This window comes from Neolamprologus multifasciatus, chromosome 1 (genome assembly GCF_963576455.1).
Source record: "Neolamprologus multifasciatus chromosome 1, fNeoMul1.2, whole genome shotgun sequence".
NCBI lineage: Eukaryota > Metazoa > Chordata > Actinopteri > Cichliformes > Cichlidae > Neolamprologus > Neolamprologus multifasciatus.
Genome location: NC_140439.1, coordinates 23,259,967 through 23,281,899, shown reverse-complemented (window position 1 = coordinate 23,281,899; position 21,933 = coordinate 23,259,967). Strand labels below are relative to the sequence as shown.

The window sequence follows — 21,933 nt, the reverse complement described above, 5'->3', positions numbered from 1 at the left end:
TTGTAAATAGCTTATAAAGATATATACACACACACATACACACACAGACATATATATAAATATATATATATATATATATATATATATTTATTTATTTTTTTATCTGTCTCGCTCATGTCTGCGGTAGGCTTGCTTAGTATAGGGGGTCTAGCCTATATATATCAATTTCAAATGGCTAAATAAATCTCTCATGCCGTTTCTCACATATTACGAACAAAAACAACATGACTTTTGACACAGACAACTATGCAGACTTTCAAGTTGGTCACAACAAAGTTGTGCGTGAGTAGTAATGTGGTAGTACAGCAATTATTCATCTGTAATTTCAAGTTTTTTAATGGAATGAAGATGTTTCCCCTCAGTACGTTTCATGTTCTATCTTTGGTGAGAAACCTTTTGTGTTTGCTTTCATCTTAATGTGTCTATATTGTCACATTGTCCTTATCACGTTTTTAGACTCGTGGGTTGGCTGACACTTCACCCTTTCACTGGACCACATTAAAAGACTGTTGTATAACATTTTTACATACCGTGGGCTGACCTAGTTCTCTTGTTTTTCTTTTCTTGTTTTTTTTTTTTTAATTCAAACCATCATATAGTCTATTAGTGAAAGAAATGTATGGAAATACTAAAATCACTTTCATTATGAGTCATTATCTGAAGTGCGTTATGATGCATGATGGTGCATAATGAATGTTCTGACATTTGTTGAGGTGGCATTGTTCTCTTTTGATGCAACTGTTTAAGGGGATACATTTAACATCACAGACTAAAGGGGACTTTGAAGTGTTTTATACTACAGGGTTTTTTTTACTTTTTTTCAGGGATTAAAAAACTGAATTGTATGTATGAACTGAATGAATTACACGAGTAACTAACTAAAAAATAGCCCTCAGCAACAGTACTTCTGGGCAGTCAGTTTTCTCTTACTGAGCAGCTCATACTTGGAATACAATACAGAAATAAGGAACCTAACATTCTTTACTTCTTTCTCTAAATCTGTAAAACTGGTTACTGGATAATCAAACATGTCATGATTTTAAATAATGGCGGCGAAGATCCATGATTCTAATATGTTTTTATAAGTGATTTTAACATTTGATTTTTAATATGTTATGTATGTTTATTTTACATGTGTTTCTGTCTTTTACTTATGTTCACGTGCCTTCGAATGTTTGGTTTTCTTGATTAGTTTAATATGCCATCAAACTGCCAGAGACTACAGAAGAAAATTAGCCTATGTGGTTAAATCTGGCATATTTACATAATGAATTTAAGTGTCCATGTTAATTACAATGCATTGTCCCTTTTAAATAAACAAATAGAAACTTAACTAGACGCATAACTAAATGTAGGCATTACAGTTTGCACAAAAAGATTATTGCACACTCCAGTTAAGTCCTACATTTGGCCCCAACACTCCCAGCTTAAAGTTGGTGTCTTTTCCTGGGAATGAAAATAGATTTCCTGGAACTCTGGATGATTCATCACACACTGAAAGCAGAGGTCATTAGTCTGATGATCACAAATGCGGGTGGTTTGGTATGTGTGCGGGATTTGTGCGTGTGTGAAGGGCCAAGCTTGTGAACGGTGTTTTTAATGCATTTTATTGTCCTAAAATAATAATAATAAAACAGCCCCACCAAATCCACCAAACCACAAAAATCCCAAATTGTCCAAAATTGGATCATTTACTTGTAGAAAGTACTTCAATTACTGCAGTGTGCACTGTAATTGTGTCAGTAACAAAACATCTGTCAATCATGGATGGATGTTTCCTCAAAAGATTTCCTTCTTTCATGTTTGACTTACTCTACATAACAAACTACCAATGAAAAAGATGTTCAGCCTTTTATTGCAGGGTCTGTTGAAGGACAATGTGCCTTCTCCCAGGGCAACTGCAATCCAGACATGTGGTAACGTCAAAATAAAAAATAACTAAAAGATTTTTTAAATGTCCTCCTTTCAGTCATCATCTGTTAATGTGGGTTCAATAATTTTATGGACACTATAATAAAATCTCCCTCCAAATGCACATAAAGGCTAAAGTAAGAAGAAAATCTAAGAATACCTGAAACACCTTTCAAATGAAAGCATTTTTTTATATATATAACTAAGAAGTTCAAGGTAGTGCTTACAATAATCAATGAAGTCACACCTTTTTTTCATAGCTGGAGAAGAACTAGTTTACCTTACCAGACGTTTGGTTATAAGTGTAATTCTTGCCCAATTCACCGACATCTATGGCTTGCTTTTCTTCCCAGGGAGATGTGAAAGTAGTAGATTTTGTTTTTCAGATGTATACATGTTGCTAGATAAAAGTTGTGTGTCAGTACTGGAAGTTTACTGGATTGGCTGAACGCAGCTGCCGACCTTGCAGCCACTTCTATTCGGCTTTTGGGTTTGAGGTTGTTTAGAGCTAAAGGTGCTGCTACATGAGATTACACTTCCTGTAACCTTCTGTGTACTGTCTTTGTGGAGCAGCGGTATTTATGCCAGTATCAAGTATTGACAGGTAGTCATGAGGCCTTGCCCCAGGAGCTCTTTGGGCAGATTGTGAGCAACAGAAAAGCTGGATTGAGTAATCAGGCTCTTGGCAGGCAGACGGAAGCCCTCCAGTTGAGCTGAACTGCTTTAAAAGTCCTATCTCCTGTTGTTCCCCGCTGCGCTGGCAGCTTATCACCAAGACAGATTTCAGGGGCCTTGAACCGTGCAGAGAGTCCATCCACGTGTGAGAAAGCCCAGGCTCTTGCTCAGACAATATGAACCACCGCCTCTGAGACACGGAGATAAGTCTTTGGCCCACGTCACCGTGAGAAAAACAAAACTCTGCAATCTCTTCGGCTTCTGTTAGTGTCATTCGCATGTCTGGGAGAAGGGGGGCGACTGACTCTCCCAACAGAAGTGAGGAGGTTTACAGGCTCTGTCAGGGGCTGTTAGAGATGATCCCTGAGGGAATGAGGCCAAGATCATGATCACTGCTCCACATGACTGGTTCCATGTCAATAATATACACAAACTGGTGTGCTCACTCACTCTCTCTCTCTCTCTCACTCACACACACACACACACACACACACAGAATCCCTCTCTTTCTGTGTCCCTGTGTTCTCAACACCTGCCCTCTGAATGCGCTCTCGGTTAATCTCAACATTAATTATTGACTCTGAGTTTAATTTGAAAGGCAGACGCACTGTAAGCCATGGGACACTGCTTTAAATAATGTATACGGTCCATTCAGAGGTAATCATATTGTCATTGATTAATATACATTGGTGCTGTGGAGCATACCTGATGTGTGTGGGAGCCAGGCACCGGGTATGATAAAACTTGGCGCTGAGAGGCAGTGTCAAGGCGGGAGCATCTCAAGGGCCCCGTCCTCCTTGTCTGATGTTTCAATCACAGCTTAGGAGCTGTGATGCATGGAGGCATACACTATCAACTGACTGGATAACATGAGGAGCCCCAGAGAATCAAGGAAATGGATAGAGAGAGAGAGGGGGGAAAAGGAATGCAATCGGGCAGAAAGAGGTAGATAAAATCAAAGGCAGGAGGGTGGAAATGTGGAGGAAGCGTCCTCATACATCAAAAATCTTTTCGTATAGGGTAAAAATGAATTTATTTGTGCTATTTTGTTTTGAATACAGTAGCTTGCTCACTGGGGAGGGAACCATTTGCAGTAACAATACACCACAGTAACGACTATACATACATAGATTGGGTGCATCAAGTATCCCAAGCTGGCACGCTGAGGGTGAGGGATTTGAGTGCTAATGAATTCCCCCACTTTCACGCGCCTGTTGACACCTGGATGCAGATGCCATGTCACCCTAAGTTTAGTTTAGACAAACACAGACCTGCCCAAAGAGAGGCGAGGGGCTGCTGCGAGTGATGAAAAATTCATACGCCGTTGTTACCTAGACGCCATTCAGAGAGCACAGAGTTCAAAAAAATGAACCAATTACAGTCTAAAACTCAACTGTCTGGACACAACACATGCATTTTGATAGATGTAAACTTAGACACGTTGAAACCAATAAGAAGTCATGCTACACTCTCTGTCTCTTGCACTAACACACACGCATGCACACACACAATCTCTATCGGATAGATAAACAAATCTTGTCCAAGACTCTCCTCCTTCAGGAGATTGTGAAAGCTTTGGCAAGCTTGAGTGAATATGTTGTTTTTGTTAATACATAAAGATTAGGGAAAGAGTCTCTAGGCACCTCTCTCTCTCACACACACTTTCTCTCAGTCTCTCCCTCCTCTCTTTCTTGCTCCCCTCTCCTTTCATCCTCCCCCACCTTCTCTCTGAGTCTGGCAAGAGAGGTGGTCTTGTCAGACAGCTTCTCTCCCACGTACCATGGAGCTCTGAGAGGTGTGGAGCAAACAGGCTGAATGCTGGGAGGCTTCTGTCTTTCTTTCTTAAAACCTTTTGGCTGCTGGAAAATACTCTCTGACAGGAGGCCTATGTGTTCTGCTGAATGTTTGACAGGGAAGTAAGAACAGCCTGCACCAGATACAAAATAGCACCACAGGCAGATGCTTAGCCAATCTAAGAAAGCCACATGGATTGAGTAAGGAACAATATTTTACAACCGAAGAGGGACAGTCAGTTATATGTGGTTTATTGAAGACTGTTTACGGGGCTTTTTCTGTTTTCCAACCACAGTGATATGATACTGAGTAAGTAACGGGGAAATGGTGACCTAACCGAAGGGGGTGGGTGAAAGAACGCACTCTTATCTATATCTTGTGGTATTGCTGGAGTGGAAGTATGTGTAAGAAGGACTAGGTAAAAGTAGAGCATCAGAGCCCTTATTTCTCTTCATCAGATAAACTCTGCTGGAAACATAGTGACAGGGACAACTGTAGGTAAGTTAGCTAACATGAAATAAAAAACTTACTTAGCATTTGTACAAATCAGTTGATCTGGCTGGTCAACCCTTTCATGACACCTTTATATGGTTTTGGAAATGATAAACAGTGCACTTAGGCCCATTTCCGGTGAGCATGTCACACACACAGATGAAACTTGTCCCAACCTGCAACACTCAAAGTGTCTGTGATGACAACGTTTGTGTGACTCAAAAAAAAAAAAGCAAAAAGACAAAAAAATCCCAAAATGTGATAGCATACATAGTATTTAAATGTATTTACTGGTAGTTGTGCAACAGATTTTTTTAATCAGGCAAACCAGTTTCTTTCGCAGTTGTTGCGGCATTCCTAAAACCTCTGTGTTTTTTCTCTTACTGTTTTTGGACTTATCAAAAAGTACTGGAGTCTGTTTGGAAGACCAGCTACAGTGGTGCACCTTTATTTAGTCGCTGACGTCCAGTGACGTGATTCAAGTCACTGATTTTAGTTAAGACTTCAACAGCCAGTGGAGAAATCCCTGAATTTTATGTTTGGACATTATCGGTTATGCACATTAACCATTCAGAGGATCAGCTACCATTTTAATGGCAGTTTTATGTGACAAATGATAGCAGGAAAGGGTAACAAAAAAACAAAACAAAAAAAGTAGTCATATTTTTTCAACCTACAGGTAAAGTCAGACTTCTGTATCAGTATTAGCGTGTAGACATCAATATCAAAAATCACAATCTTTACCTTAACTTTCCTCCCTCAACAGGCCAATGAGCCAGTCCAACCCCAAAAGAAAAGCTTTTTTTTATTATCCAAAGTGAGGATGAGTGAAAGGCCAAATCACATCAGAGGCAACACCAGCTGCACATAAAGAAGTTCTTTACTGAACAATGGAGCCGCCGTGAACACCACCTCTGTCTCCCAGCTGAGCCACACAGCCAGCTTAACCAATCATTGGGGTCAGAGCAGCCGCATGGATGACCAAAGTGCAGCCACCATAATGTAATTGTCATTGTATTGCCTTCCAATGTAAAAGGCATCTCCTTTCAGTATCGTGAAGGGATTGAAGTGTAGATGAATAGATCCGAGGCTTGTGTAGGCGACTTTAAACTGATTTAAAGGAGTCGAGTATAGTATTAAGATGCACTTTGGAGTAGTGGTGTTATTCAGTCTTCACAATAGAACTCTGTTCGAATGATGGACTGGAATAATCACAGCCAAACATCTCAGTCTAATCCCAGTTCAGTGATATCTTTACACACACTAACACAATGCCAAGAATATGCTTAAAAGTAGAAGCTATCTGATTTTTTTTTTAAAGCAATCCCTTTTATGGCAGAGTACTTTTTATATACATAGGGAATAGGAAAACATTAGAAAATGATTTCTTTTTTAAAGCAGAATTATATGCACAAAACAGAGAAAGCCAAGAAATAAACAAAGGGAAAAATACAGAATGATGAGAGAACAAACTAACTGATTTTGAGGGAATGATTCAAAGTCATTTAGAATCGTCTCCATCACTCTCGTCTTTCTACCCATCTTTGGACCATCTTACTACTGAGACCTGCCTACCGTCCTAAGCCTCTAATTACTATGAACTCTATTTTTTAGTAGTTTAATCTTATTCTGAAAGAGACTTTATGATAAAATATGTAAAGCTAATTAAATAAATGCAATAAATGACTAAAACACAAATATGACCATGTTGACTTGACAGATAGTTGGAATTAATTAAACTCTTTAAATGGTGTGGTGTTCTTAGCAAATGTGAAGCCCTTTGATTATTTATAATTAGAACAACTGTTATTTTTCCTTTACATATTATCTGGACACCTCATCTATATGGGATTTCCTTCTATCAATCTTCTGTTTTTTTTGTTTTTTCTCTTTAATCCTTCAGGAGATGGAAGTTATTTCATTCACACATAATCAAGTGCAGCCACATCTTGGGCAGAGCAACGGTGTCAGACTAATCTCATATCTTTAAGAAATACGCTCACAGATATTTATAACATCTCGCAATGATGGTGCCAGCATCCATCTACATGTAGTCGGAGCCTCCTCCTTCATTAGCCAATGGCACCTTTAGCTTATGGTCAGAGCTGCAGCGGTGTCTATAGTGTAATGAAATTTACGAAGAAGAGCCACTTGGTATGCCAGTGATGCCGCAGCAGGTCCCCATGCTCTGTGAAAACCACGCGTTCGCTTTTATAGATTGCATAATGGCCTGCATGAAAATGGTTTCACACTAACATAAATCAAATGTCAAAATACAACCGGAGCAAGACAATCCCCATGGTGCACACATGGACACACAGACGCACACACAATGGCACACACACTTGTGCAAACCGCAGATACACATGCTTAGAGGAGTCAGCCATCCAAAGAACTCACAGTCCTTCTTATGCAGATACATGTAGTGCTTAATAGCATACATAATAATTTATTAAGAAATGTTAAATATTCATCAATATCAAATTAATCATTTATAGCAGATCTTTAAATTAAAGAGTGTCCTTGAAGTTTTAGATGCGGGGACTGTCTTTAGCAAAGAGGCAATCCCCCGTGGACATTTTAAATCTCTGATGTAAAACACTTGGATTGCTATTGTATAATGACTATCTCACTTAGATAACGTCTTTCACAAAGAAAAAAAAGCACATCAGTACAGAACAAATATCCTTGCAAAAGTTATTTTGCGGTGTTTGTAGTGTCATTATCAATGTTACTACAAGACTGAGGCACACAGAACAGGTTGGGAAATAAGGCATACAAACTGCTGAATGAGAAGGTGGGCTCTGGAATCTGTAGCTGTGAAGTGCTACAATGGTGCCCATGCAACAAACTAAGCACCAACCTTCAAAGGTGTAAAACAAAGGTGAAGGGGAAGTGTCAAAAGCTGCAGCTCTTCAACGTTCAAGAGTTCAAACTCCACTGTTTGCCATGTTTATAGTCTTGAACAAAAAAAAAAAACCCACATACACAAAAAACCCATATTCAATTTCTCCTTTCAGAGCAACTATATTAATTTGTAATCATTTGGGTGAAGGCTAGTCTGATAACTGTCTGCTAGGTGTCACTTCAGGTAATTTGAGTTACTTGAATTTTTGACTCTGTTTATTCCTTTTAAAGGAAAAGGAATTTTTTTTTTTTCTAGACAAACAGTTTTCTTTGTAGTTAGTAGACCTGAGCTTAGATTGGCCAATATTAGCTATTACTATTCATTACTGTCGATACATGAAACATTATAAAAATGTAAACAAGAAAAAGAGACATCCTTCAACCTTGTTATGAGTGATAATGTTGCATAGTTCATCTATGAGAGAGCTTTGCATCTTCCCTGTTCGCAATGTGTCTCTGGACCACCACAAATACAACAACCAGCTGATCTGAGCAGAGTCTGGCAGAGTGTAAAAGACTTGTTGTGACAATAAAACAACTAAAAAATACATATTTCCTTTTATCGTTTTCAAACTGTTAGCATATTTTGTATTTTATTTTATTAATGTCTGTTTATGTTTGTATCTGAAAGAGAAAAATATTTGCCTATATATCAAGCATAGAAAAAATTACATTTTTGTGTGCATGTGTGTATTACCTTTCACTAATTAACATGTTTCTGTACAATGTACCAATACAGTCAATGGATTTTGCTCGTTAACCAAGCCAACTAGAGGTAGCTGATAGCATAGCTCCAAAAACGACTGTGGCTAGGTCCATGTCTGAAATCGACTGAAACAAAGATAAATACTGCTAACTTCTCTTTTTCTATCCCTCTCTGCCATCTCGTGTTTATCTTGGGGTTTTCTGCTTTATTGTTAAAATGGCTGTAATTCAATGCAATACTTTTGTCAAACCCGTAGGTTTAAAGCTTAAATTGTACACTTCAATGACACCTTGATTATTTAATTGTAACTGGGTTGGTGCACAGAGGCCAGATTACAGAAATTTTGTAACTGTCCCTGTAGGCGATGCATGAGGGACCTGACCACGTTTCAACACTTTTCAGCATTTTTCTTTTATTTCCAGTTGTCGTCTTAACACACACACACAGATGCAGCTTTTCAGCAGCATCCTGCACATAACAACAACAATTCAGGACCCAGTTCACTCCTTTTATGCAGCGGAAGGTGTGATGAGCTGATTGAGCTCAGGTGTATCAGCCTCCTCCGCAGCCGCACCATGAACCACGCCACGCCACAGTCCCAAAACGTATATAGCTAATTCCATCCAATTTAACACTACAGAATGTATATGAAGAACACTTAAGACTTCCATCCATACATTTTCTTAACCAGTAATCCAAGAAGAGCAAGACTGGATATGTACTGGACAGTCTAACACAAAGAGACACTGGACCACATAATCTAACAAGAAGCACTCTGAGTGTGCAAGCCTCTGGCAAGGCAGCTCACTCTGTGGGCAGTTTTTACTTTTATGGGAATAGTGTAGTACTTTGTATATATTCAATTTGATTTCTTACGTACCGTAAACATACCTTAATAAGTTTGTAGTGCAGAAAAAAAAAAAAAATCAGCTACGGTTAAAATGACAGATTTCTACTCTGACTACACAAACACTATGTATGAGTGACTAATGGATGATAGGTATTGATTTATAAATAACTGGACATGAGTAACTTGAGATTTTTAAATAATATTTTACTATAATATATTTCTAACTAACTAGTCAGCTCATTCTCCTTCACTTCACAATACTTTCATTAAAAACATAAAGCATATTGTGTTTAATTGGAATTTGATTTGGAAACCCCATATAGCAGTATTGCCTAAGACAAACAAATGCAGTGGAATTATAAAGCATAAATGTAAAGATAAATGACATTTTGTCAAAGTTTGACCTTATTTGACTTTGAAGGAGAAGTCATAGGTCAAATGTGACATGTTTTAAATCTTCATTGGGTCTGTTCTAAATGTTGAGAATAAACACCACACTTAAGAATCATAGTTTCTACGTTATAAGGCTTTTTGTGAATTGACCAATAAATCATTAAGTTGATCTTAAAGACCTTGGTAGATGTAAGGCACATTTTAATGGACTGTTAACATGACTCCATTCAACACTACTACAAAATGTATCATAATTAACTGAAAGCTTTTCAAGCTATTGTGTTTATAGACAGAATGATGACACAAACACTACCAAAAAAATAAGCTCCTTGGTGGACCTTACAACCATGCACAACAAAGGATTTCATCTATGAACATATCTTCGGACTCTGAAAGAACATTTTATAGGCATGACCAGTAAACTCACCATTGGAGACTTCAGTCCTAAAAAGTTTTCTATGAATATTTTTAATTTACATAAATGTTTGTTTTTAGAGGTATTCCTCCTAAAAATATTTCAGTCATATTTTATTCCTGTAAACATGACCCAAAAGTGTAATTTCCTGCATGAAGGCATCTAAGCACTTAAAAACAGGTGTCAAACCGTTCACTTGAAGGAGACACAAACATAGCATCAGAGCTTCTCCTCTGATGCTCTGCTGCTTATGCTGTGCATTCCTGTCCAAATCTTTGGACTGTAAGTAAATAGAACAAAAACACGACAGGACCAACATTCACACATCATTCAGTACCTTGTTTACTCAGTATCAGAGGATATACACACAGCTCGTGCGAATAAAGACATCACATTCTATACATCTATGGTCATGAAGGCAGAAGAGGGGAAGGACACGTCTCCTTGCCAGGGCACACCGTCTGGTGAGACTGCATGGGACAAGCTGTGTGCTGTTACACAGCAACTCAGTGCCAACCACACCTGCGCACACACAGGCATCACGCTCTCCAGGGCACCCCGAGGTCACCTGGGTACTCTGCCAGCCACACCTGTCCTTCTCCTCACCCCTCATATACTGTATATCCTTGTGGAAACCCCACAGATGGAGCAAACACACAGGATACACGTATGATTTGCTCGTCTGCAAAGGTGAGTAAAACGTAAAGATCCTAGCCACCAAACTGGTGTGGCAGGAAATGGATTTTCTACCCTAATTCCTCTACATGTACAGTAGTAGTTTTTTCTAACATTCTTTCAATATTATTCCCCTTATCGGTTCAGCTAATGCCCTCCAGCAGGAGACTAGAGTCAGGTCTTTTCCATTTGTACGGGTAAAAGCCAGGTTCAATATAGGGTTATGGAAAAAAGTAGGCTTATACAAGATTATGCTGCCATGATAACAAATAATCAGGAGCTAATTCTTTGTCTGGCCCTCTCTTATCTGTCCCTAAGCCTACTTATTAGGGGGCTTACATCTGCATTTGCAGCTGATGAGGGTGCTTCTCCTCTCTTAAATTTAAACAACGCATATCCAAACGGAGACAGCACACAAATATTAGACCTGGCCCTCATTTCTCCACTATTTGTAATAGTTGTGGATCAGACAGAGTCACACATGTTTGCTAAACCTAGTGCCTAAAGGATTGAAAGGGTTTTTACATGAAGATTACAGAGGTCTGAGTATTTTATCTCAATCTGATTATTTTATTAATAAACGCTTGTGGGTGGCAGGTCTTCAGATACGGCTTATCCCTTATTCATTTCACTTGTTCAAATCCTCTGCTCTCAGCACAGGTCATATTTGTTTTAAGCTTTCAATTTATAAGTTCAATTTTATGTTTTTTTTTTCTCTCCAGTATACCCAATGCGTTGAAAAATGATGGAGATTAATGTATGGAGGTATGTTTTTACAAATCACAAAACTCCACATGTCTTGCTCTAATTAGTTCTTTTATCATTTCAATGACAAATTTTGAATTGCGGGCTGGGAAAATTCATTATAGGCATATAGAACATGGAAAGTACCAGCAGGAAAACCCTCATCTATGTAGCCCAGGCTTCACCATAAATCAGACTAAATTCCCTAGAAAGAAGAATGCAGGAGGACACTGCACCCAGCACTAAAATAGTATCACCCAGGGCTACTTCTGATTGAATGTTTTATCACAGACAATCCTGAGTGGCGTAAAAAAAGAAACTAATTTATTCATCCTGTTCAAGTAAAGAACTATAACAACCATGTAATTCCTCTGAGATTTTGTCATTTCAGAGCACTTTGATTTGTCATGTTATGCATGTCTTTTCATCCTTCTTTCTTCCTGCACTCAGCTTCACAGTGTGGTGGGTATCGTGTGCTGTAATTCAGCTTTTTATAACCACTTCGCTCACTCACCTATTGAGTATCTGCCACCGTAGTACCAGGGCCACATGAGTTCATCACTCCACCTCAGTAAAAGGATACAATAAGTATATGTCCAGGGCAGCTTAGGAAGGGCATGGATATCCATCAGCAATGCATATGATGAATCACGGTGGTGTCTGGGATGAATAGACATACAACACGAAATACAGTCAACCTAAAATGGGCAAGAATATACATTACATCCATTCAATCATCTGTACGTGCTAGGAAGCAGGCGGGCCTTGCTTCCTCTAGACTTGCCAACTTTAAAAGCTTTGCTTAGATAGATTATGTACAGAAAAGCACGGAGCATATCGGCAAAACACCTGCTACAAAGAAGAGGCTTTTTCACTGTTGCACTACAAACATGCAAAAAGACAGAGAAGATAGGGAAGGACTGAATGACTGTGTAGATGCCCAGAAACATAACCCTAGGTCTGCATTGTGCTGATACAAATCTATGTAGCACAGCAACATAGAATTTGCCACTCCAAGTCTAAAACTGTTCTTGTATCTGTTTGCCACTTGTGGAATGTTGAGCAAAAACCTTGACACAGTACCAGCTTTCTAATTCTTCCAAAGGACTCTGGAGGCCAAAGTTCATTAGTGGTTTGAGGTTATCTGAGTTTTTACAGCTGTGTTAGAGGATGCTGAATTACTATCCTGTAAAAGGAAGCAGCTCATTAAGAAGACATACAAAAACATAGAAGACTGAGAAGGGGTTCACTGGTTTCAAAATCTCATCGTCATCTTCAAACACGTACCTGTCTTGATGCCCTAGGCCTTATTTAACCTCAGAGTTAAAATACTCAGAGCTTTTTACACCCACATGAAACTGCATTGTTAAGGTCATTCTGGATAAATGTATTCATGACGTGTGATCTGCACGAATGGAAAAAAACCCCAGAGCTGTGAGATACAGCTACCAGACACATCATAGCAGTTATGACGTGATCGCAGGACACGTCATCTCCATTTTATTTAAAGAACAGCTAGCTGCTCTCAGTATTAAAATGTAAACACATTTCTTCTTCTTAATTCAAAGAGTGCTGTACATGGTAAGCCTTTAACACCGCAGAATGTTTGTTGCCCCAACAGAGACCAGCAGAAAGCTTTCTAGTTTTAACTTAACAGCCTTTTGACTAAAGATGGGGTTTTGAAGGACTCACATCTAACTAAAGATGAAGGAAGAGACAACAGAAAGAGCAACAGAAAGAAGAGCAAGGAGGGAACGTTTTGTAAAACTTGAAAAGACACTTTCAATAGAAGAGGAGCGCAGCTCTTTTACAAAAGGATGAAGACACAGGCAGTAGAGTGTTCTTTTTTTCCCCGTCTACATGGAAAGGTTGAACTGGTCTTTCATCCAGATTCAATGACACTCATGACACAATTGAGATAAGAAACATGCAAACAAAAAGAAATCCTATTGAAGTCTTTTTTTTGTATTATTAATAGTGTGTAAATTGTATATTTGAGATGGTAAAAGTTAAGCGTAAGCTTGCATGCTTTTGTGTTACAGATTCTATAATAAGTCTGACTATAGTTTTCTCTGAGTGGCATAGCAGAGGACTGCATCTTACAGCTGGACAAGAGAGCTCCTCTCACCTCTGTCTCATCTGGAAAACCCTGGGGTTGGGCCGAGAGAAGAAAGAAGGTTGAAGGCACGGCCTGATGAAAAACGAGGGTGTCACAGCATTGTTGCAAGGTTAGCACACCCGCTAATGGAGCTGTACTGGGGCAGGGCACCCCAAGGATCAACCCCACCAAGGGGGGGCATGTACAAGCCCAAGATAAACTACTGTAGGGGGCATGGCACTGCCCCAAGCACCTCTACTGCCCGCTAAGCACTCTCTCTCTCTTTCCCTCTGTCTGTCTGTCTCTCTCACACACACACACTTACATAAACTACCACCATAGGCTAGAGACATCCTCTCCACATTTAGAGCTGACCATCAGATGAAATACTTAGAGAACTCATAGTACTGTTCTCTTTTTTTAAAAGCGGAGTGACTCACTTTAACTTTAATTTGGTAAACCTGAGTCATAATGAAGCCTTGTCAGTTCTTTAAATGACCGGTCCTCATTATTTACGTAGAGTGACATCTATTGGCAGACTACTTTGAAAGTGGCAGCACTGACACTTATAGAATAGTGAAACTAGTCTTCCAAGCTATGTAATACTCCAAACTGCTCATGTAGATTACATGGAAGCATGCTTGTCTTATGTCATTTAGCAGCAAAGATGACTTTGCACAGCCAGGTAAATCCAGATTATCTCAACAGCTCGGAGGGCATCACAGACAGCGAAGAGAAAAATGAGAGAAAGTAAAGAATCAGACATATGGTGACATGTTCATGCTGTGCAGGGTTGCACTGCTGAGCAGTCAAGGGTGGGGAGTTTGAGACAGAGGGGACATAAAGAATGACATGCCCCGGAATATCTCTCGCCCACATGGGACTGAGAGTTGACAAAGAAGGGTCTGTTTGGCAGAATGGCAGCCATATTAATGACCAGTTTATCACTGCTTGTCAGGGGAGGGAAAAAGGAAAAGAACGGGAGAAGGAAAACGTTTCCCAGCAGGCCTTTAAGGAGACTGACTTCCTGCCAGGAGAGGAGAGGAATTCTGACATCTTCCTGCTGGCTCCTCACAATCACTTGTGATTGGTCAAGAGGGGAATACAGATGGGTCAGTAAGCCATGCCTTGATTGGACAGAAAGAACGTGGAGAGGTCACTGTGTAGTCAAGTCAAGGTCAGGTCTAGGAGGAATGTCTAAAAGAGAGTGAAAGTTCTTTCAGTGAAGTAAGGACACAAAAAGCAAGGTTAAAATGTTTAAATGGGAAAAGGGGGGGGAAGGTTTTTGTGTGGTGACTCTATGTAGGCTGATGAAAAATCAAGCAAGTTGTTTGCACATTTAAAAGAAACATTCAGTCATAGTACAATAAAAATGAGCTCAACCAGAAAGAAAAACAAAATAAAACAAAAACAAAACAATGCTGAGGTTTTGCGAGGGGTTCCCTGTTGAGATGTGACATCACTCCTACAAATCAGACCCACAGTCTTAAGACACCTCAAAAAGACTGTGGGTGTCTATGTCTCTCTATCTGACAGTGTGAGCTGGAAGGTGAAATGCAGGACTGAGGCCGTCTAGAATCCAGCAGCGGAAGGCCTGTCCAACAAGCTTCACCAAAACCTCTGTCGCTGTTCTAACAAAGCCCCTCTTATTCGGGCAGCAGACAGAGGCCCACAGGGAGAAAACCTCAAAGACTTTAACAACACCTCAAGCCCCAGCCTCCATGACGGCTTGTTTCTTTCATTAGTGAGCTCAAACAGGGGCTCTGTGGGTGCCAGTATGGGCATGCCCGTATTAAAGAGAAAATAAGCCTCTGCCCACACATTATCGTTCACATGGCACAGACACCCACAGGCATTATTGCATGGAATTTTCCAGTACCAGCATCTCATCACCCAAATGTAATACGTTTCCATGTGTGGTGGCAATTAAAGTGTCCAAACACAGAAGTGGTAACAGAAGCCACGCGGGCTCCTGTGTGCAGAGGCCACCGTATTTCTCCAGCTTTGGAAAACAGCACTGGAGAGGAGATACACTACATGGTAAGGGACGAGCATATGACCCTTGTGGATGTGACAGACAGATACCATTATTCATAACTGAAAATAGATAAATTTTTTTTAAATGGTGCCGTCTTAACGGGGGAAATTTTCAGTTATCAGTTTTACTCTTCATACAGTTCCTGTTTTCGTGTCTGTTCTTTTTTTCTTCTGAGAGAATGGATGGTGTGAATATATCCACATCAAGTATTAACTTAACACAAAGCAAACTTAAGAACAACAACGCAAAGAAAATATACATTTTATATACATTTACTGCTAGAAAAGATTTTAGTTCCACCAGACAATTGGAGCTGTTTAAAACTGTCCCATTATCTCAGGTTCATGGACGATTTTTCCAGTACTGTATTGCTTGCATCTTATGCCTGATGTCAACTACTTTACCCTGTAAAATCCAAAACAAACACACGCACACACACATATCTACAAATAGCACATGCAAAAAGGTTTTCCAGAAACCTCTACTAAGATTGCAAAGAGAATGAAAGAACACCCACGGAACCGCAACAGGACATATTGAACTTCCGGTTTCTTCAAAGCGTCGCTATTCCGATAATCTTTCCACCCACTTTACGCCTCATGAGCAACGAGCCTTACCAATACTGAAAATGGACAGCAATCTTTCATCACCTAACAGAGCTGACAGTGCACTCCTACTGTGCAAGTGCACAGGTTCAGTCACTCTGCAGCGCAGCCATCAAACTCTGACCTCTTCCTGCATTGATGATATTGTGCTGTTGCATGGAAAAGTATGAGAAAAGAATCGTACAGAGACCTGGAAAGAGTCTTAGTAATGAGTTTAGAAGTGGGTTAGAGATAAGGTTCCTCGATAACAGCAAAAATAATAAACGAGATTATCATGGTGAGTCATGGCGATTATTTAAACTAAATATTCATGAAGTTAAATATCATGTTGTTTTGAAAAAGGGAATTTTCTTTCTCTTTAAATGTAATTAAAGAAAGCTCTCACAAGTCTGGAAACCTTGAGTTTTACATACTGTAGACTGTTTTTTGAGGTTTTTGGAGGAGTAAATAAAAAAAGCACACATCATTTTTTTTTAAACACAAGAAAACATGAAAGCTTGACAGTGAAAATAAACGTTAAAAAAAGGAAAAAGTTTTATCCCGAAATCATAGTCACTGGAAGTCAAAATGGTAATTACAATTAAGATTCAGGTTATCTTCCAGTGCTAGAAAAAAAGGTAAGGTAAAATCGGCTGCAACTGGAAAAAGGCTATCTGGTATTATAGTTTTGAGGGACAGTAGGGGAAGCTCTTTGGGGACAGTGGGGGTTAATAGTCCAGGGAAGACAGGCTGGGCACCAACATGTTATAATAATACACTTGGCAGCTAGAATGGTGTCAACCCCTTAATTCCCCCCGGGAGAGAAGGACACTGCCTAATCTGTATTCAGTCCTGACATTGTCCACATCTGATATGGAACATTAGCCCCTAACTCTCTCTATAGACTAGTGTCCTTCGGTTTATATTACTTTATGTTAATAGAGAGGGAAAACTCCATGTGCTGTCGTTTGTCATTGTTAGCAGGGGTGCTCCCTGAGCCTGTTTGAAATGCATTTGTTTAGAAGAGCAAACGGGGGATGTTAAACCTGTCCCCTCAAAGAATTTTGTTGCATCTCTATCTGTATTGATCTTTGATCCAACCAAGGGTCCTCCGTGTGTCCCTTAAACTCTCTGTCCCGTGTTCTGCACTCTTTTTTCACCATTTATTCCCCATTCCTTTGCTCCAAACAGTCAGCTGGTGTGGTTGAGCCAGTGAGCGAGGAAGAACTAGAAGTTTTTTTTTTCCACAACCCCCCCCAAAAAAAAACAAAACACAGCAACATTAATAAATATGTTCTAAACTGTTGCTCTACAGCAGATGAGCCACAGTTACGCTGCCGCTTAACATAACTCGCATCATCCTATTTAAATAAAATAAAATGAGAAAACGTCTGGTGAAGCTGGCAGAGTGAATATTACTTAAATCTGGCAGTATTCTCTGACTTCTGTTGGAATTAATTCAGCTAATTGTCTTCAGCCTAATTAGAGTCTATTCCCCTCTGCAGTCTGGTGAAACAGTGCAGAGCTAATTGGATTAAATCTTTATCATTTTCTGGGAAACACAGAGAGAAAGGGAAATATGAAACAACACTAGCGCCTTTTTTAAATTAAATCTAACCTAATGACTGTTCTTTTATTAACATCCAGCTTTTTCATGTTTTTCATGCTGTATATAGGGATGAAAATGTGAAGTACAGTCTTTTACATGATCAATTTATTGACTAAAAAAAACCTTCTCTAAAAAAAAAGAAAAAGAAAAAAAAGAATGCCTACAGGTTATTGCTCCTGTTTTTTTCTCTCTTATTATATTGAAGAGAGTTCCACTGTAAGCCTGCGAGTGCACAGCAAAGTAAAATGCAAGTCTCTGTATATCCATAACCCTACTCGTGCTCTTAAATGCCAAAAATAATGGCATTACAGCAGGATAATTGTGAGTCTCTCATACTGTGCTTTACTAGTAGCCTTTAGATGCGGCAGGTGGGGCTGACCGCGTGTACCGCGAGAAAAGAAGATTTTGCCAATCCATGTTGAGACAAGGAAACAGTTAACACTAGGTTAAAGTATAGTGATTGCAACTGCAAAAGTGTTATGAGTAGGAAGAACTAGACCTAAAAGAATTATTTGTGCACTGAAAAGTATCTTGTTTACAAGACTTAGAATCATATTATATGCCCCTATCGCATATTTACAGTCTCATCAAAATCACTGCAGTGAAGTTTCTTTTACCATCTCATTGAGATGAACAGCCACTACCAGCCATGCCACCAGCTCAGACAGTAGAAGGGACTATAAAAGAGCCATTCTCCTTTTTTATCATTGTATGTATCCACATAATCACTTCTAAATCTCTCCTTGGGGGTAAACTACTTTAAAAAGAATCTCACCCACAAGACAACAAGGAAAGTGTGTCCTTAGGAGCATTGGAGCAAAAATATCCCTGTGAAAATAATAACATCTGGAGTCTAATTCGAAAGACTTGCAGAAATAAAGAAGGAACCAAGTGACACAAGGACTCTAAATTTCTCAAACCATCTAGAATAGATGTTGTTAAGTTTCTATTGGTACAAGGGACATTACAGATTTCATTAATACATTCAATTTGTTATTGGTTTTCTTACTGTTTTGTCTGTGTTGGGAAAAAAAGGCCACCCACACTGGTTTCTAGAACACAATGCTATATTTTATTTTCTCAGAGTCTAAATGCAGTGCAGAAGCAGAGTTGAAAAAAGGCTTGCATGAAACTCAGCCTTGCAAAAATTCAAATGCTAAGATTTTAATAATACAGTTTTGCAATCAACCACTTTCAGAAAAACCATGCCAGCATTGATGAACAGAAGTGATAATCTTAAAGGCGCATGAGTCCGATCAGTTGAAGAAATTAGAAACTGGTTCTTACTTCACTGTAACTGTTTAAATGTGTAGCCCAATGTAGCTTGCCATCGCCAGTGTGTGAATGCGTGTGTGAATGGGTGAATGGCTGAATGTAGTGTAAAGCGCTTTGGGGTCCTTAAGGACTAGAAAAGCGCTATACAAATGCAGGCCATTTACCATTTAAATAGCAATGACCATTTTCCGCTATTCATCCAAAGTTCAGGATTAAGGTGATTGTAATATACAAGAGTTATATCCACTCTGTACTGTCAACATGTACGTTGCATGGATTCACTTAACCTCAGGACATAACCATATGTTATGTGGTTAACAATATGTTATGTCCTGACCACTCAGCTTCTTTGCTTCAGATTTGCTTCAGATTGAACAGCCACTGTATTGATTCAGAGAAACCCAGCCACTTCCCTGGTCTTTCAAAGAAGCCAAGTCGTGTGTCCAGCACTGCTCTGCTCTAAGAATTGTTTTCTTACAGTCTCAGAGGAAGACATTGTGGAGAGCATCTAGAAGAACAAACAGGAAATCCAGTGAGAGGACAGGTGGGATGATATACAACCAGCAGAGAGAACTGCAGCTTACAGGCATGAGAGTGGACTGGAGGGCAACAGGGAGCATAGTGGAAACAGTCCGCTTTATACTGCATGCCTCATGAAAATATAATGAACAGGAGCCAACGACCCAACAGCCAACATACAGACATCCACGCATGCAGGCGCACAACTATGAGTGTTTGCAAGCACTCGCAGCCACACAGATAAAATGAGAACACACACACACACACACACACACACAGTGCATACTAATCTGTGGCATCTGTCAATCTGTAAAATCAAGAGTGCACATATTAAAATGACAGACTTGAACCATTCGAGAAGATCTTATGGAACAATTTTGCCTTAAAACAAAACAAAAAACAGGAATATTTATATTTCCTTAATAAACAAAATATGTAAAAATATATCCAATAACCAGTTTCAAAATAAGATTTTTTTTTTCAACATTTTGCTATGTTATGTCTTCTCTGTTGTTTTTGCATAAAATATTTTTATTTCTGCACACAGAAAAGTGCATTTTGTATGTCTCACAAAAGAAGCCTGAAATTAAAGGAAAATGATACATTTAGAAGCCTTCCTAATGCAATTCATATACCAGAAATGTAACACACAGAAAAGCCTGTTCATTCAGACATCAATAAGAACAATCCTCACTTGTTTGGGCTGCGTTTTGTTTTCTCAAAGAAATGAGCATGAAAGACACATGAAGGGAAAAGCAACGCTTAGTCGGTTAGCTCAGGAGCAAAGGACAGTCGTACTCATGATATAATATTAGCAGGACATGAAATATCTAAACCATGCTATTTCATGCCTGTCTACACATGCACTTTACTTCAGAAACGTTCCATGTTGACATTCTGGATAGGACTTCAAGGATCTATTTTACAGCTGGGAAAATGCTTCATATAGTTTGAAAAAGACTGCTCAGGAAAATAGATGTCTGAATCTTTGTGAGTAAATGACATTGCACAGTGCTCAGAGCAGAAGGAAAGCAATCAATGTAGATCATAAACAGAATACAATACAGTAATCCATTGCCATTACCAGCAAATGGGCACTGCAATGGAGGTCTTTGCGAACTGAGACATGAATTGATTCAGTTTGCCAAGCAACCTGGATGAATGCAAGGAGAATGACTACATAATGTCTTACCGATGTGGCGAGCATGGATATATTCCCTTGGCAAGTAAATATGTGTATAGATATGCTCACAGATGACTTTATTGAGAGGACTCAATCACATGGATACAGGCTGTAACTAAGTACACCATATATGCACACACTCATTGGGCAGCCCCAGTAAAAAATACCTAGCAAGCTTTGGCAAAACTTAATTCCTAGTCTGTCACACTCCCAACATCTGGATCTGTAAAGAAAATTAACAGCCTGGCTATTCCACTGCTATTTAACCTGCAAGCAATTGAGCCATGTGTTGAAAAGTTTTCTTGGATCCTCGCAGGCTTGCCTGGAAACGAGCCTACATGTCATAAATCAGGCAACTCCCTCTACTGAGGGTCTTGTGGTTTGTTTGTTTTTTTTTCTTTTTCCCCCCAGATAGTTTACATAAATGCAGAGAGTTCTATAGCAACTTCCAACTATGACCTGCTGTGAAAAAGCATACTTTTCAGTATACCATATATCAGTATATCATTACATAGTGAAAATTATTTGTTGCATTTCAAGTGTGTAGAATTATGTAGATTTGTAATATTAAATGCTTATTCAATCATTAGATTATAGTGGTTTAGCCTAGTATTAGCCCTAATTTTTTGGATATTATTTTTTGACTTGATACTCGATGATTATAGATAATAGATAATTAGATAAATAGGCCAAAATCCATAGTTAACCAAAAATAAATCTCATTTTGTTACTTGGTAGAGCTGTCCAGTGACTTTCCTCTTAGAGCTCTGTCCTTAGGATACTGTGGACAGCTATTAAATAATTCATCAAAACAAGAGAGGAGTAGGTAATAGATCTGAGGCCTAAAGTAACTCAATCAGAGCTGGCTGGCTGATGTTTCCACCCTTGCCCTCAGAACTCACACAATGGATACGCCAACTACTCTCTGAGGTCAAAGGCTGTTTGTTGACCACAAACCACATAAAATTGGTTGCTCTGTAGCCAAGGCCAGGGGAACACCACAGCGGTGGTCAGTGCAAGAATCGAAACTGCTATGTAATCATGTTACACTTACAAGCGGCCACC

The 21,933-nt window shown here is 39.3% G+C and overlaps 1 long non-coding RNA gene across 6 annotated transcripts in view; it reads right to left on the bottom strand.

Annotated features, from left to right (window-relative positions):
- Positions 1-21,933, bottom strand: part of LOC146525769 (uncharacterized) — a 170,230-nt gene that overhangs the window by 8,030 nt on the left and 140,267 nt on the right. For 3 of the 6 annotated variants that reach the window (XR_014873635.1, XR_014873632.1, XR_014873633.1), the window contains one exon: positions 12,077-12,222. This is a non-coding gene — a long non-coding RNA (uncharacterized LOC146525769). Of the gene's footprint in view, positions 1-82; positions 12,223-21,933 lie in introns of those variants that run through there. The other 3 variants (XR_014873639.1, XR_014873637.1, XR_014873640.1) reach the window with 1 other exon arrangement.